Genomic DNA, 13,531 nt, shown 5'->3' with positions numbered 1-13,531 from the left:
ATTTTAAAACATTTTTAGATCCCTTAGAGCAGAAATATTGTAACAACTTTTAGTAAAAAAATTCTGTATTATTATAAACTGTACCTTAATCTTGACATAAAGTTTATAAAATGAAAAAAGAATACTTTTTTGCTACAAGGATTTTTTCTTGATACCAGATCAAGATTTCTTGATATATGAATTAAGTTATTTCAAGCAATTCATGTTTCTTCAATCCTGAAACATTATTCAATTGAAATTTAAAAAAAAAAAAACAGTTGCAATTTAAAAACAACATATGTGATTCATTTAAAGTTTAAAATTGTTTTAAACAACCTTAATGTAATACATTAACGCTAGATATACTAGAATTAACAATCTTGAAAATTAAAGTTTAAAAAACTGAAATTTTAAATATGGGTCTTGATCATTATGGTCAAAATTTTGGAAAGTTATTTATTATCAAGGCTAACAAAACTATAGTTTACTAAACTCAAAAAAATATATGAGCAGCATGATGCCCCATTGTTCGTTAGAGTGAAAATCAGGCCAAAGCTGAATTATATCAAGTCAAATTTAAACTTTTAGGCGATGAATATTCAAGGTATGAGGCTGATACTGTTTAGAAATAATACTGAATATTCCCCTACTCCTAATTCCATCAACCTAATCTCTGGATTTTAAGTAATATAATAAGTAAGTACTTTCATTGTACCAAATCTCAGTTATCTTCAACGCTATACAAAAATCCAAAATTGCAAAAACTGTCCCCTCTCTCAGTATTTTGAAGAGTTTTTCAGTAATTTGAAGAAGTGAGTATAATATTAAAAAAAATTGAACTTAATATACAGTAAACCGTCCAAATACAACATTAATGTTAAATGTGTAGTTAATGTTACTATTCAAATATTATTCATCCACATGTCATTTTCATTTCATTACATTTTATTAAGATTCATTTGGTAGTTTGAAGTTTGATGAATGTTTATTTAATGTTGTTTAAACTTTTTTTAGTGCTTAGTTATTGTTCGATTAGTATGAAGTAAAATTATATTAAAATTAGTTAAGCATTATTTAAACATCTTTTAGCATTATTTAAAAGCCTTTTAGCATTATTTAAAATGCTTTTTTTAACGTTAAGTTGCAATCTAGGCACTTGTAGCAGTTAACAGCTTTAAGTATTTGGCAAGCACAGTTAATTCGTTTCAAAGTCACAATTTTTATGTATTAGAATTCCATTATAGTTACAGTCTGCAGAAAAACTTATCTATTCTGTTTTAGTTATGTTTAAAGTTTATTACTGGCTGCAAGCCAATCATCTATTCTAATTAAATCTTCATTTTCTAAAATATTTTTGGGAACTTATGTTATTTCGATTTAAGTTCTTATTTTTATTTCAAATTTTCTTTCCACAGAGATCACAAACTTTTAAAGAGACCATTATGCAGAATTTGTTGAGTAGCCAAAACAATTTTTCCGATCTTTTTTTTTTGTTCTTTTCGCTTTGTGGAAAAGTAGAAGAAAGGTTACAAAGGAATTTGATGTTTCTTTTGAATCAATCATAAACATAAAACATAAGTGAAAAACAAGAAAACAGACATTAAAAAAATAAAATAAAAGAAAAACAGAAAATACATGCACATGAACTATTTAATAATTTCTATTTTGAGTATTTTAAATCTAAACTAGATGTAAAATGAAACTACAATATCATTATTCATCTATGTATTATAATAAAATCTTCTTTATTTATTAATAAAGCCATTTTTATTAATTATGTATATATTGTATTTTTTTTTTTTTTTGTTACGGCCCGGAAGGACCAATTAGTCATTTATGTTTAGTCTTTTTTATCTTCCAATACTCATTCATTTTCCTGAAAAAATCCCTTTTCCGTTCCTCTGTCCAAACCGTCCCCGTTTTCTTTTTAGGATTTTCTGAAAATTTAACACCGGGCAAGTTGTTATAATTTCCAGATCCTGTTCTGAGATCCTGCAGTGCAATGCCTGCTTCTTTGATGTCTTGAAGCACCTCAGTGAGCCACACCGGTTGCGTTTTTAGCTTTAGCAATCTTTCCAAGAGTTGTTTACTTCTCCTTGATTCCTCAAAACGCAAGAGGTGGCCAAAGAATTTTATTCTCATCTTTCTTATTTCTTCTGTAATTGGTGTAACAACCTCATAGATTTTATGGTTTGGAAGTAATCTTCACTTTCCTTCCACCAAGTTTACCCCGCCAATACAGGTGCTTATGATCGTTCTTTCTATTTTGGCTAATTTTTCAGTTCTCGATGCTATCTTGATTTGACCTAGTGTCAAATCAATCAAAAGTGTCAAATCTTGATTTGACCTAGTGTCAAATCAAGATTCATATTGTATTTTTATTATACATTTTTCGATTTCTACAAAGAAAAAATCCTAAAAATATTGTTAGAATAAACAGTGTATGATGGAACACAAGCTAAACATGGTGTATGTGAAAATACAGTTAGGCGTAAAGTGTGCAATTATGTTTGTAAGAGAAATGTACGTTATCAGTGTAGATACTCAAATGTAAGAACTGTCTTGAATATGTTGAGGCACCAAGTCATAAATTTTTTGTTTTAGTGAAAGGTTCAAAAGGTGGAACATGTAAAGATTGTAAGAAGTGTATGTTAATGAAACCAAATCTGGTTTTAGTGTACAACAAAATTTTTATTCTTCAGTCATGAGGCTATGCAAGAAAGTGGAGAACAGGTATCAAATCTTGAGGTTGTTAAAAACTACTATGGAAAGATTTGGAAATTTTATGATAATGACTATTTTGTAAACGGTGATAAGTAAATAACATTATAATTACACTTATATAACAAATTATGCAAAAGGATATGATGCACAATTTATTTTGAGATAGTGTGCAGAGAACATGTTTACATTTTCACCATGTACAATGTAACAAAACTTATGATGACTCTACCTGGATATGAGATTAAAATTATTGATAGCTCCAACTTTGATGCCTCATCTTTAGCATCTTTTCTAAAGACTTACGGGTTTACTGAAATGAAGAAAGGATACTTTCCACATTTCTTTAATACACCTGAAGACCAGAATTATATTCGGCCTATTCCTGAAGTTAATTATTATGGTGCAGGTACTGTGAAACCTAAAGTTAGAGAAGAGTTCTTAAAATGGCATGCAATTAGAGTAGAATAAAATGATGTCTTTGACTTTACGAAAGAACTAGAAGAATATTATGACTGTGACATAGATATTTTGAGAAGAGGTTGTCTGGAATTAAGAAATTAGTTCTTGGAAATTGCTAACATTGACCAATTTCAGTATATTACAGTAGCCGGTGTATGTATAGTATATTTATAGAGCAAAATACCTTGTGAAAAAACTGTAGCTATTATACAACCAGACAGAAAAGGAAAATATAGCAAGCAGTGAGTCAGTTGGTTTAATACATATACTGGAGTACGGCATCCACTAAACAAGGAGAAGTTACTACATGTGGAGCTAACGTAGATGGTTTTAATAAAATAATGAATACTATTTATAAATATTGTGGATGTTACTGGCATGGCTGTGTAAAATATTACAAGTCAGATGCTATAAACAATTTTAATAAGATGAGTATGAGTGACTTGCCTGTTGAGTAATGAAAGAATGAACAACTGAGAGAGTCTGGTCATAATGTAGAAAAGATATGGGAATGTGAGTGGCTTCTTTATAAGAAAATAAAAAAAAAACAGATAAGGTTAAGATTGTAGAACCCCTTGATCCTAGAAATACATTCTTCGATGGGAGAACTAATGAGAGTAAATTTAAAGTAATAGATAAGAAACTGAGATACATAGACGTATGTGATTTATAACCTACAGTTCAATATTATGATTATTATCTGTTCGATCATCCAGAGAAGATTTTTAAATGTAGGAGTTACGATACTGAATGGTTCGGTATAGTTAAATGTAAAATACTTCTTCCAAAAAAATTGTATCATCTTGTACTTCCAGTTAAAGGAGAAAAGTTGTTTCCATTATGTAAAAAATGTACTACTAAAAATAATACTGGTAGATGTCATCCAGATAACAGTAAGGAGATCACAGCAACTTGCACAACCATACAGATCAATAAGGCTTTAGAAAAAGTTTACACGATATTAGAAGTGAACAAGGCTTGGTTATTTAAAAACAAATCAAACGAGTTGTTCAAAGGAAAAATAAGAGATTTTACGGAAATTAAACTTGAACCTTCGGTTTGGCAGGAGCTTACTACGAAACGAAAGAAGAATATGTGCTTAAAGAAAAATTGGGAATAGAACTAGATATTGAAAAAATTGAACCAAATCTTAGTAAGAGAACTGTTAAAGATTTGTCTGAATAGTTTATGGGGTAAGTTTGGGCAAAGATTAAATATGAATCAGACTAAATATGTATGTGATATATTGGAATTTTATAACATATTCGTACTTTTAGATGATAGACTGGACAAAAAAGACTTGACTTTACTAAATGATAATATAGCACTAATAACATATAATTTGAAAGATCATTTTATAGAAAATCCTAAAACTACTAATGTTTTTAGCTGCTTTCACAACTGCTAATAAGAGAATGAGATTATATGATATGTTGAATAGATCTCTAGCTGTAAACTATAATCAAATAACAAGAAAAGTAAAGACTCAAAAATACAGTAAATAAAAAGAAGACAAACAAATTTCACTTTTATTATGACAAAAGGATGATTCTAGAAGAGAAAGATGGAATAATTGATACATTACCTTGGGGGTACTAAAATTGGATTTTAATGAGCTGTGGTCCATTAAAATTATCAAGGGGGAGTCTGGGGCTTTCAAGAATTCAAATATGTGTTCATTAAAGTAAGAAATTAAAGTAGTGATTCTTAATCATGAAAACGAGTGACGATTATAAATTATGTGAATTCTTAGTAGAAATTGTTTTAAGAAAAATTAAAGTCAAAATGATTCAAAGAGAATGTTATTTAAAAAGAATTCAAAGTCAGAAAAAAAAATGTTCCAATCAACACCCTTGCTACTCACACACAGACACGTACGCGAACGGTAAAAGGGCGGTAAACCGATCCGCATACAATGATAAAATACACAGCATTTAATGACAGACTCATCAGCTGTAGTGTAGACGGGCGCCTCACGCGGTAGAGTCGAGAACCAAAACACATAAACTACCCTCACAACTTGCAGTTTGATAATACGGAATGTCGGATAAGCGAGACTAAAATATATATATATTATTAAAATTTTATTTGAGAGTTATTTTATAAACTGATATATGCAAATGAAAATTGATTTTGAAAAAAATTACGTACATAATAATAATAATAAACAACTAGTACAGCAGTTGACGCAGATCAGTGTGTTGAAGGTCCCAGGTTCGATTCTCAAAATGACCTTGGCATTTTTTCATTTTAACTATATTTATATAACCTAACAAGAAAGAACCTTGTACATAAACTGTATACGAGTAATAATAATAATAATATTAATAATAATAATGCTATAATAAAATAATAAATAAATTACATAATAATAAAAATAGAATGTAAATTGTTAATAAATGTGACTTACAGATCCGTATTTGAATAACTCGGAATTTTTTTGTTATCAGTTACCTGTTTTTATTTAATAAAAAAAAGAACACTTTCCCCGAAGATTAAAGTTTTGGAATATGTTCTTTTGATTAAATTTTCAAATACATATCAATCAGAAAAAAATTGTTTCTCTTAGAAGGAAGTGAAAACGTCGTTGGAAATTTTCTATGATAATTATTGAAAAATAATTATCATTAATATTAGTTTATTAATTATTATTCACTTTAACGAGTCATCAGTGTAATAATATAGAGAAAAATAACAGTGTCACTGAGAAGAGGATAGAATCACCGTTTGTACTAAAAAATAAAAAAATCTTAATTATATTTAATTTTTCCTTTGAAATTTTATTTTGCTAATTTGTTTCGTTAGGGGAAAAAATCTTCTGAGAGAAGGAAATGAAAATGAAAAATTGTAATTTCAAGTGAATTCACCACACGGACACATACTATGGGTTTGTTCAGAAAATAACCAAACATTTTTAATTACGCGCCAACGGATATATTTAATGACGTGCGCTTGATAACATTGTGTTCCGCATAACCTCATGTTCTTAGATTGTTGATATCTGATTAGTTTTTGTGTTATTTGAGTGCAACGTGTTTAAGTGTTAGTAGCGATTTTTTTAATGTACGATTTTCGGGAGCAACGATATGAAGTAGAGCTTTACCTGAAACTGGGGAAAACTTTCAACTTATGAAATAAGTTTACGGAGATGATGCTCTGGGTTGTACGCAATGTTACGAATGGTTTTCACAATTTAAAAGTTTTCATCAGTTAATTGAAGATGACCTCGATCAGTTAATTTTCGACTTAACTGATGACACCCGCGTTCAGAAAATTTAACAATCTGGTGCGTGCAATTCGTTGATTGGCTGTCAGAGAACTTACAGAAGAGGTTAGCATCTCAGTTGGACCGTACCATGACATTTTGACTGAAAAATTAAACATGTATCGAGTTGCAGCAATGTTTGTTCCTCGTTTGACGACCGAATATTAGAAAGAACATAGAACGAACGTTTGTCGGCAACATTTTGAACAAGCTAATTACGATGAATATATTCATGCAAAGGATCATATACGACATTGAGACAAAAGTTCAATCATCACAATGGATTGGCGAAAGATCTCCACGCCCCAAGAAAGCACGTTAGTTTTGATCCGATATCAAAGTGATGCTCTCTGTTTCTTTTTCGATTTTAATAGAATTATGCATTTAGAAATCCTGCCTGAAGTGAACCGTGCGTCCTATCAAGGCGTTTTACAACGGTTGCGTGAAAACCGAAACAGGTTGGTCTCAAAAAGAGACCGACCCGCAAAAAAGAGAGAGTTGTGGGGAGACAACTCATGGCTCCTTCACCAAAACAATGCGCCCGCACACTCAGCTTTGTCAATTCGTCAGTTTTGTGCCAAAAACCATACGACTGTCCTCCTTATTCGCCAAAACTGGTTTCTTGCGATTTTTTCTTATTTCAAAAATTAAAATCGGTGATGAAAAGACAGCGTTTTGAGAGTATTGATGACATTAAAGCAAATTCGTCACGGACCTTAAAAGCTATTTCAAATGAAACTATCCAGGACTGCTTCGCGAAGTGGAAACACCGCTGGGAAAATTGTATGAATAGGGGAGGGGAGTATTTTGAAGGGGGTAAGGACCAATAATCTGTAAAATTAATAATAAAGATTAAAAAAATAAAGTTCGGCTATTTTCTGAACAAACCTCGTAACTAGGTTTCTGGCAAAATTTAATCAAAGAATATTTTTGCGGAGGTTCATCTCAGCCTTATATTCAGTTCAATCTTGATGTTTTTGTAAATAAAAAAACACACGCAGAGAGAGAGAGAGAGAGAGAGAGAGAGAGAGAGAGAAATTGAGAGAGAGAGAGGGAATGGGGGGGGGGCTTTATTACAACGATTTCGATTCGTAAAAATCAAATCGTTCCTTCGAAGCCATTCCACAGATATATATATATATATTTATCAAGGTGTTTATAAAAACCGTTTCAAGAATTCAGGGGATGGTTCCCCACATCAAAATAAAGAAAAAAAGTTAAATCAATGTATGTCCGAAGAGGCTTAGTTTACCGGCTATCCGCCATTTTGTAATTCTACATAAAAATTTATTCCTCAGGAATGGTTAATCGTGTCGAGCTGAAATTTCTTTTACTGCTAGGGTACCTAGAGGTTAACTTGTAAAAATAATGAACCTGATTTCACAATATCCATTTCAAAATGGTGGCCATTACAAACATTTTAATTATTTTCTTTGCAACCACCGGTTTATTAAAATATTATGTTATTAAAAAATATATTAAGCGTTTTATGACAAAGAAAATAACATCTTATTTATTCAAATCCGTTCATAAATAACAAAGTTATGGCAAAACTTCTTCTGTCAGTGTAGACTAAAAAAACAGATCTCATTCCCAAATAAGATTTATAAGAATAATTATTTATTTTATTGTAATATTTTCAATATTATTAAACTATTACAATTTATTACATGTTATCATTAATAAAATTTTTCTAGTTGAGATCGTTTCAAGTTATTTAATTTTATTTGGGAAGAAATGAAAGGTGGTTTTTTTAATCTAGTGCGTCTCGCTTCAAGAATCTTTGCTATAACGTTGTTAAATAGATTTGAATAAATAACGTACCATTTTCTTTGTCAAAAACGCTTAAAATCTTTTTGAATAACATAAAATTTAAATAAACAAACAGTTGCAACAATATTAAGAGTTAAAAGGTTTATATGGGCGCCATTTTGAAAAAGTTTGAGAAATCAGGTTTATTATTTTTAATCAAACAAACCTCTAGGTATCCTAGCAGTACACAAGATTTCAGCTTGATACAATTAACCGTTCTTGAGAAATAGATTTTTATGTTAAAAATACAAAATGGCCGATAGCGATAAATTAAGCGTCTTCCAACAAATGTTGATATAAACTTTTTTCTTTATTTCGATATGGGGAACCATCTCCTGAATTCTTGAAACGGTTTTTATAAACATCCTATTTATGAATATATAATTTAATAAAAGAAGTTTATTCAGTTACAAGTTATAATTTTCGAGTAGACAAATTTATCTAGCTTCAATCTTTTATTAGAGAATGATATATATATATCAGAGAGAGAGAGAGAGAGAGAAAGAGATTGATGTCAGCTGTTACTTAAAGTTTTCTTTGTAAAAGTATATTCAAATATGATTGACTATCCATAAGTAAAGTTATTATGATAAATATAAACATCAATCCAATCAAAGAAAAAAAAATTCTGTGAATTTTTTAGCAACATCTGGAATAAAGGTGTGGGACAACCCGAGGGAAGTTGAGTACGCAGCTAATTCATAATTAAATGGAGATGATAAAAGAAAATGGAATGGCTATTTTTGTAAATTAAAATATATTCAAGGTTTCATTAATATATTTATGCATCTTTCATTAAATTTTAAATAAATATTAACTATGTTATTATCTATTCTATTTTTAAGGTCGTTAACGTTTGATTATATCACAAAAACTGTTTATTGAAAACAAAACTTAATTTCCATAATCAGCACATCATTAACATTATAATAATACTAATGTAAAGATATGTGGCTTTACACCGATTCTATAACTATTGTTTGTCATTTTGTCATAATTCTATGACAAATTTAAACTACCTATCTTTTTTCCTCAAGCTTCTCTTTATCCTCCTCCCTCATACCTTTGCTATCTTTGTATCTATTTAGTGTCTTTTCTTTTTTCTTTTTAATTTATCTTCAGAAGCTGATTTAAATATAAATCCATGTGCCTACTAAGCACGCACGAGGTTTACAGTATTTAGTAAAAATCGATGAGGTGTTACTATTCATGGTCAACCTTTTTGTATGGGAGTGTCTGACTCGACGTCAGAGTGTTTGGTTGCTTTGTAACTGGCTCCGTACTTCGGTACTGAAACTGGTTATAGTCTAGTGAATTTAGGAGAAATTTTCGGTCCAGAGGTTTTCTGGAGCTATTGGTATTGTTTTGGTGGTTTTTTGTGAGTGCGCGAGGTAGATGTGAGTGTTTTTTCGTGTGTTTTACATTTTTAATAGTGTATAAAACTTTGTGATGAGTTTCAATAAGGTTCAGAGTTGCTTGCTTCTACATTTTTATGGATGCAGGTGTTTAATATAAATTGTTATCTATAATTACTTAATAATTGGGGAATATGGATGCAGGTGTTTAATATAAATTGTTATCTATAATTACTTAATAATTGGGGAATACCAAGGGGGATTTAGGCCATGGAGAGGTTGCCCGGAACAAATAATATCCCTAAAACTTATGATGGACTTATATAAAAGACGGAAAAAACAACTAATAATCACCTTCGTCGACTTTAAAAGGGCCTATGATTGTATACACCGACCATCCATGCTGAATATTCTGAGAAACCTGGGCCTTCACCCTAAACTCGTAAACATGATAAAATTAACTTTAACCGATACCCAGTCCAGAGTGAAATTCAGAGGTGAACTCTCTCAACCCTTCTACATAAAAACTGGATTGAGGCAAGGAGACGGCCTCTCACCACTCCTTTTTAACTGCGCCCTTGAATTTGTCATGAGAAAATGGTATGAAATAAATCCCAAAAATATAAAAATGGGTACTAAGAAAAACTCCATCACACTAAATCGCCTAGGATTTGCAGATGACCTCGCTCTTTTAGCAAATAATATTCAAGAAGCCAAAACACAAATCATGAGCCTTCAAAACCTAGCACAAAAGATAGGGCTTCATATCTCTTTCGAAAAAACTGAACTAATGGCCATAGATCCTCTGGTAATAGAGCACATTACGGTAAACAATCAGAAAATTAAAATAGTAAAACAATTTAAATATCTAGGGGAAATAATAACTTATAATTTAAATGAAAAAGTGGCATGGCAAAACAGGACAAATAAAATGATTAAATCCCAAAAATTAACTCGGTCAACATATAACAAAAAATGCCTTTCTGCTAAAACAAAACTTAAACATTATAAAACTGTAGTACAGCCAGAAGTCACCTACGGAAGCGAGACCCTTTTCAAAATCACTCAGAAAAACCGAATTGAAAAAATTCTGAAAATAGAGAGGAGAATTGTCAGAACGTGTATCAATAAAAAACACCAAAAAGAAGGCCGATGGTGGATTGTGCCAAATGAGGTGGTGTATCGAGAAATAGAGCCTGTTACTGATACTATGCGGAAAAAAAGAATCTCTTTCTTCGGTCATCTCATAAGGACACCGCAAACAAGACTGTCAAGAAATATCATTGAAAAGCTCTGGTTCCAAAAGCTAGAAGTAGGATGGATCAAAGAAATTAGAGAAGATATGAAAGAATTGGGAATTTCCCTGACTGACCTACAGAATAAAACTGGAAAAATTACAAAGCTAAAAGATAAGAGCATTAGATTTAAACAAAAGACAGACAAACGACAAAATACAACGAAGAGGGTGTTTACGGATGAAGAAAAGAAAACAAGATCTGAACGGATGAAGAAATACTGGGCAGCTCGAAAGAGTAAAATAACACGTTTTTCTCAGAAAAGATCCAACTAAAATTGACTTAAGTGGTCCCATGTTGGCCGTAAAAGCATAATAATAATAATAATAATAATAATTACTTAATATTATTGATAACAATAGCTTACAGTGATAAGCTATTGTGGCTTGAACAGAGTTAAATTTATTTCTTTTGTTTGCGTTATCTCTTGATAAGAGACCTATAAATATAATATTAAGCTACTTTATTATATTAAGACTGTGCGTGTTACTTACTTGTGTATAGTAGTGAGTAAACTATTTACATTTAACTGCATTTGTGTGTGTGTTATTAACATGCAGTGTGTTAGTATATAAATATTTTAATTTATAAGTTACTGGAATAGAAGTCAAGTTTAATCTTGTTATATATAAACCTAGTTTTATTAGTTTTGCTTCTAGTAAGTGACCCCGTGACCCCCGTATTGGACCCCCTCCGATTATAGTGAGTGGGGTATCAAGTTAATTGGGATTGAGTTGAGAGTTAGATTTTTAATATTTTATAATTTTATCTGCTTTTACTGAATTGTGAGATGGCTGACAAATGTTTTAAACCTAAAAAAACACTGGCTCGTTCCCCTGTTAGGATGGAAGTATCGCAGCAGGAACAGTCTGTGAGCCAATTGGAGAGCGTGTCTCCGCAGACTACACCTAGTGTACGGACGGTCTCGCTTCCACAAAGAGACAAGAGAAGGGAGGCCCTTGGTGATAAGCCTCAAAAACGTAAACTAGAGGAGATTGAAGCTAGCACAGGTAGTGATTCTACCGAGGGCACAGACTTTGATCAGTTGATGAAAGAAGTTGGAAATTTAGTGAAATTAGTGCATGAAAGCACTAATACTAAGAAAGAAATTAAAGAATGCGCTTTTAAGATTTTTGAATTAGCTAAAGACTTAGGAACCTCGGTGAGGGCTCTTTATGAGCTCTCATATCCGAAGCAATGTAATGAGATTCCGACTCAGACTGAATTGTCACACCAAAGTCAAGTAGTGGACATAATGGCGGATATAACATCGGACGATGATCTGATACGCCTCCTACATAGGAAATGGCCTATTGATTTATTGCAGCGTCTTGTACAACTAGAGGAATATCCACAGGAGGGTGACACGTGTCATTTTCATGACGTTGTGAAAAATAAAAGCGTTCAAGAATCTAGGAGGTACCAAGCGAAACCAGGTGAAATAAAGCAAGATATCTCTACTATAATGTGTAGTGATGCTTCTACGATTCAATTTACGCGATATACAATATTTTATGACTCATCGGAGCATGAGGAGGCATTACTCAAGACGATATTAGCTGCCTTGAAAAGAGTTGTAAGTAGTTCTGCAGTGTCGACTTTCGTTCTTCCTGGAGGCAAATTCGGGACAAGCTTACGCAAGATTATATTGTACTTGCTTCGTCAACAGGAGGGAAACATTAAGATTTATGTCCGACCAGGAGAAGGACGTGAAGAAGTAAAACAGGTCTTAAGAACTACACCCGCGGTAACTGATAGCGGTACTGTTATTGTTAAAGCGCAGGGAAGATCCTACGCGGATTTATTACGGACTGTCAAGTCTTCGGTGTCACAAGAAGAAGTGGGTGATATTTTGTCACTAAAGAAAGGTGTAAATGATGATTTATATATTCGGGTCCAAGGTTCAACGAAAGCTGCCGAGCTGAAAACGTTATTGAAAACCAAGGCGGCAGATCTTAAAATTGATCTCAGGTCACGTGAAAGCAGGCGGACGGTGGTAATGTTAAGGACATAGCCATAGATACAACAGAAGAAGAAATAACCACTGCGTTATCGCGAGTACTCGGTGAGGACGAAGACTTTAAATTATCGTCAATAAGACAAGCTTACGGTGAAACTAAAAACGTCACCGTAATCACGAACTTCCGGGCCGCAAAAAAATTAACGGAAAGACGGGTTCGCATCGGCTGGGTTCATTGTGGAGCGTACATAAGAGAACCGGAAGAAAGATGTTTTAGATGTTGGTCTTTCGGCCACGTCTCTGCGACCTGCAAGGGTGTGGACCGTACGCAACTGTGCTTCGGGTGTGGAAAAGCGGGTCATCACAGAGCACAATGTAAAGACCTGACAACGTGCATGCTATGTGGTAAGGAGGGCCACAGGACCGGTCGGTGTACTGTTGCAAAATGAGATTTCTACAAATCAATTGGAATAGGAGCCGACAGTAATTGGCTTTATCGTGGGACACCGCTTTGACGGAGCACTCAGACGTCATTTTTGTGTCGGAACCTCCTTATGATCTTACTTCTGGAACAGGATGGCTAGTGGATACGACAACGACAGCAGCTATTGGTTTTCCGGTGTCTGGGATCCCTATAATTAGCAGTGGCAGCAGTGACGGTTTTATATGGGCCGACCTCGGT

General features: G+C 32.5%; 1 protein-coding gene across 3 annotated transcripts in view; it reads right to left on the bottom strand.

The window, feature by feature from the left end:
* Positions 1–13,531, bottom strand: part of LOC142320448 (arylsulfatase B-like) — an 83,158-nt gene that overhangs the window by 52,428 nt on the left and 17,199 nt on the right. The gene's annotated exons all lie outside the window — the stretch shown is intronic.

Source organism: Lycorma delicatula, chromosome 2 (assembly GCF_047948215.1).
Source record: "Lycorma delicatula isolate Av1 chromosome 2, ASM4794821v1, whole genome shotgun sequence".
In the NCBI taxonomy this organism is placed as follows: Eukaryota; Metazoa; Arthropoda; class Insecta; order Hemiptera; family Fulgoridae; genus Lycorma; species Lycorma delicatula.
Note: the sequence above shows the minus strand (reverse complement) of the source record. Positions and strands in the feature narration are given on the sequence as shown.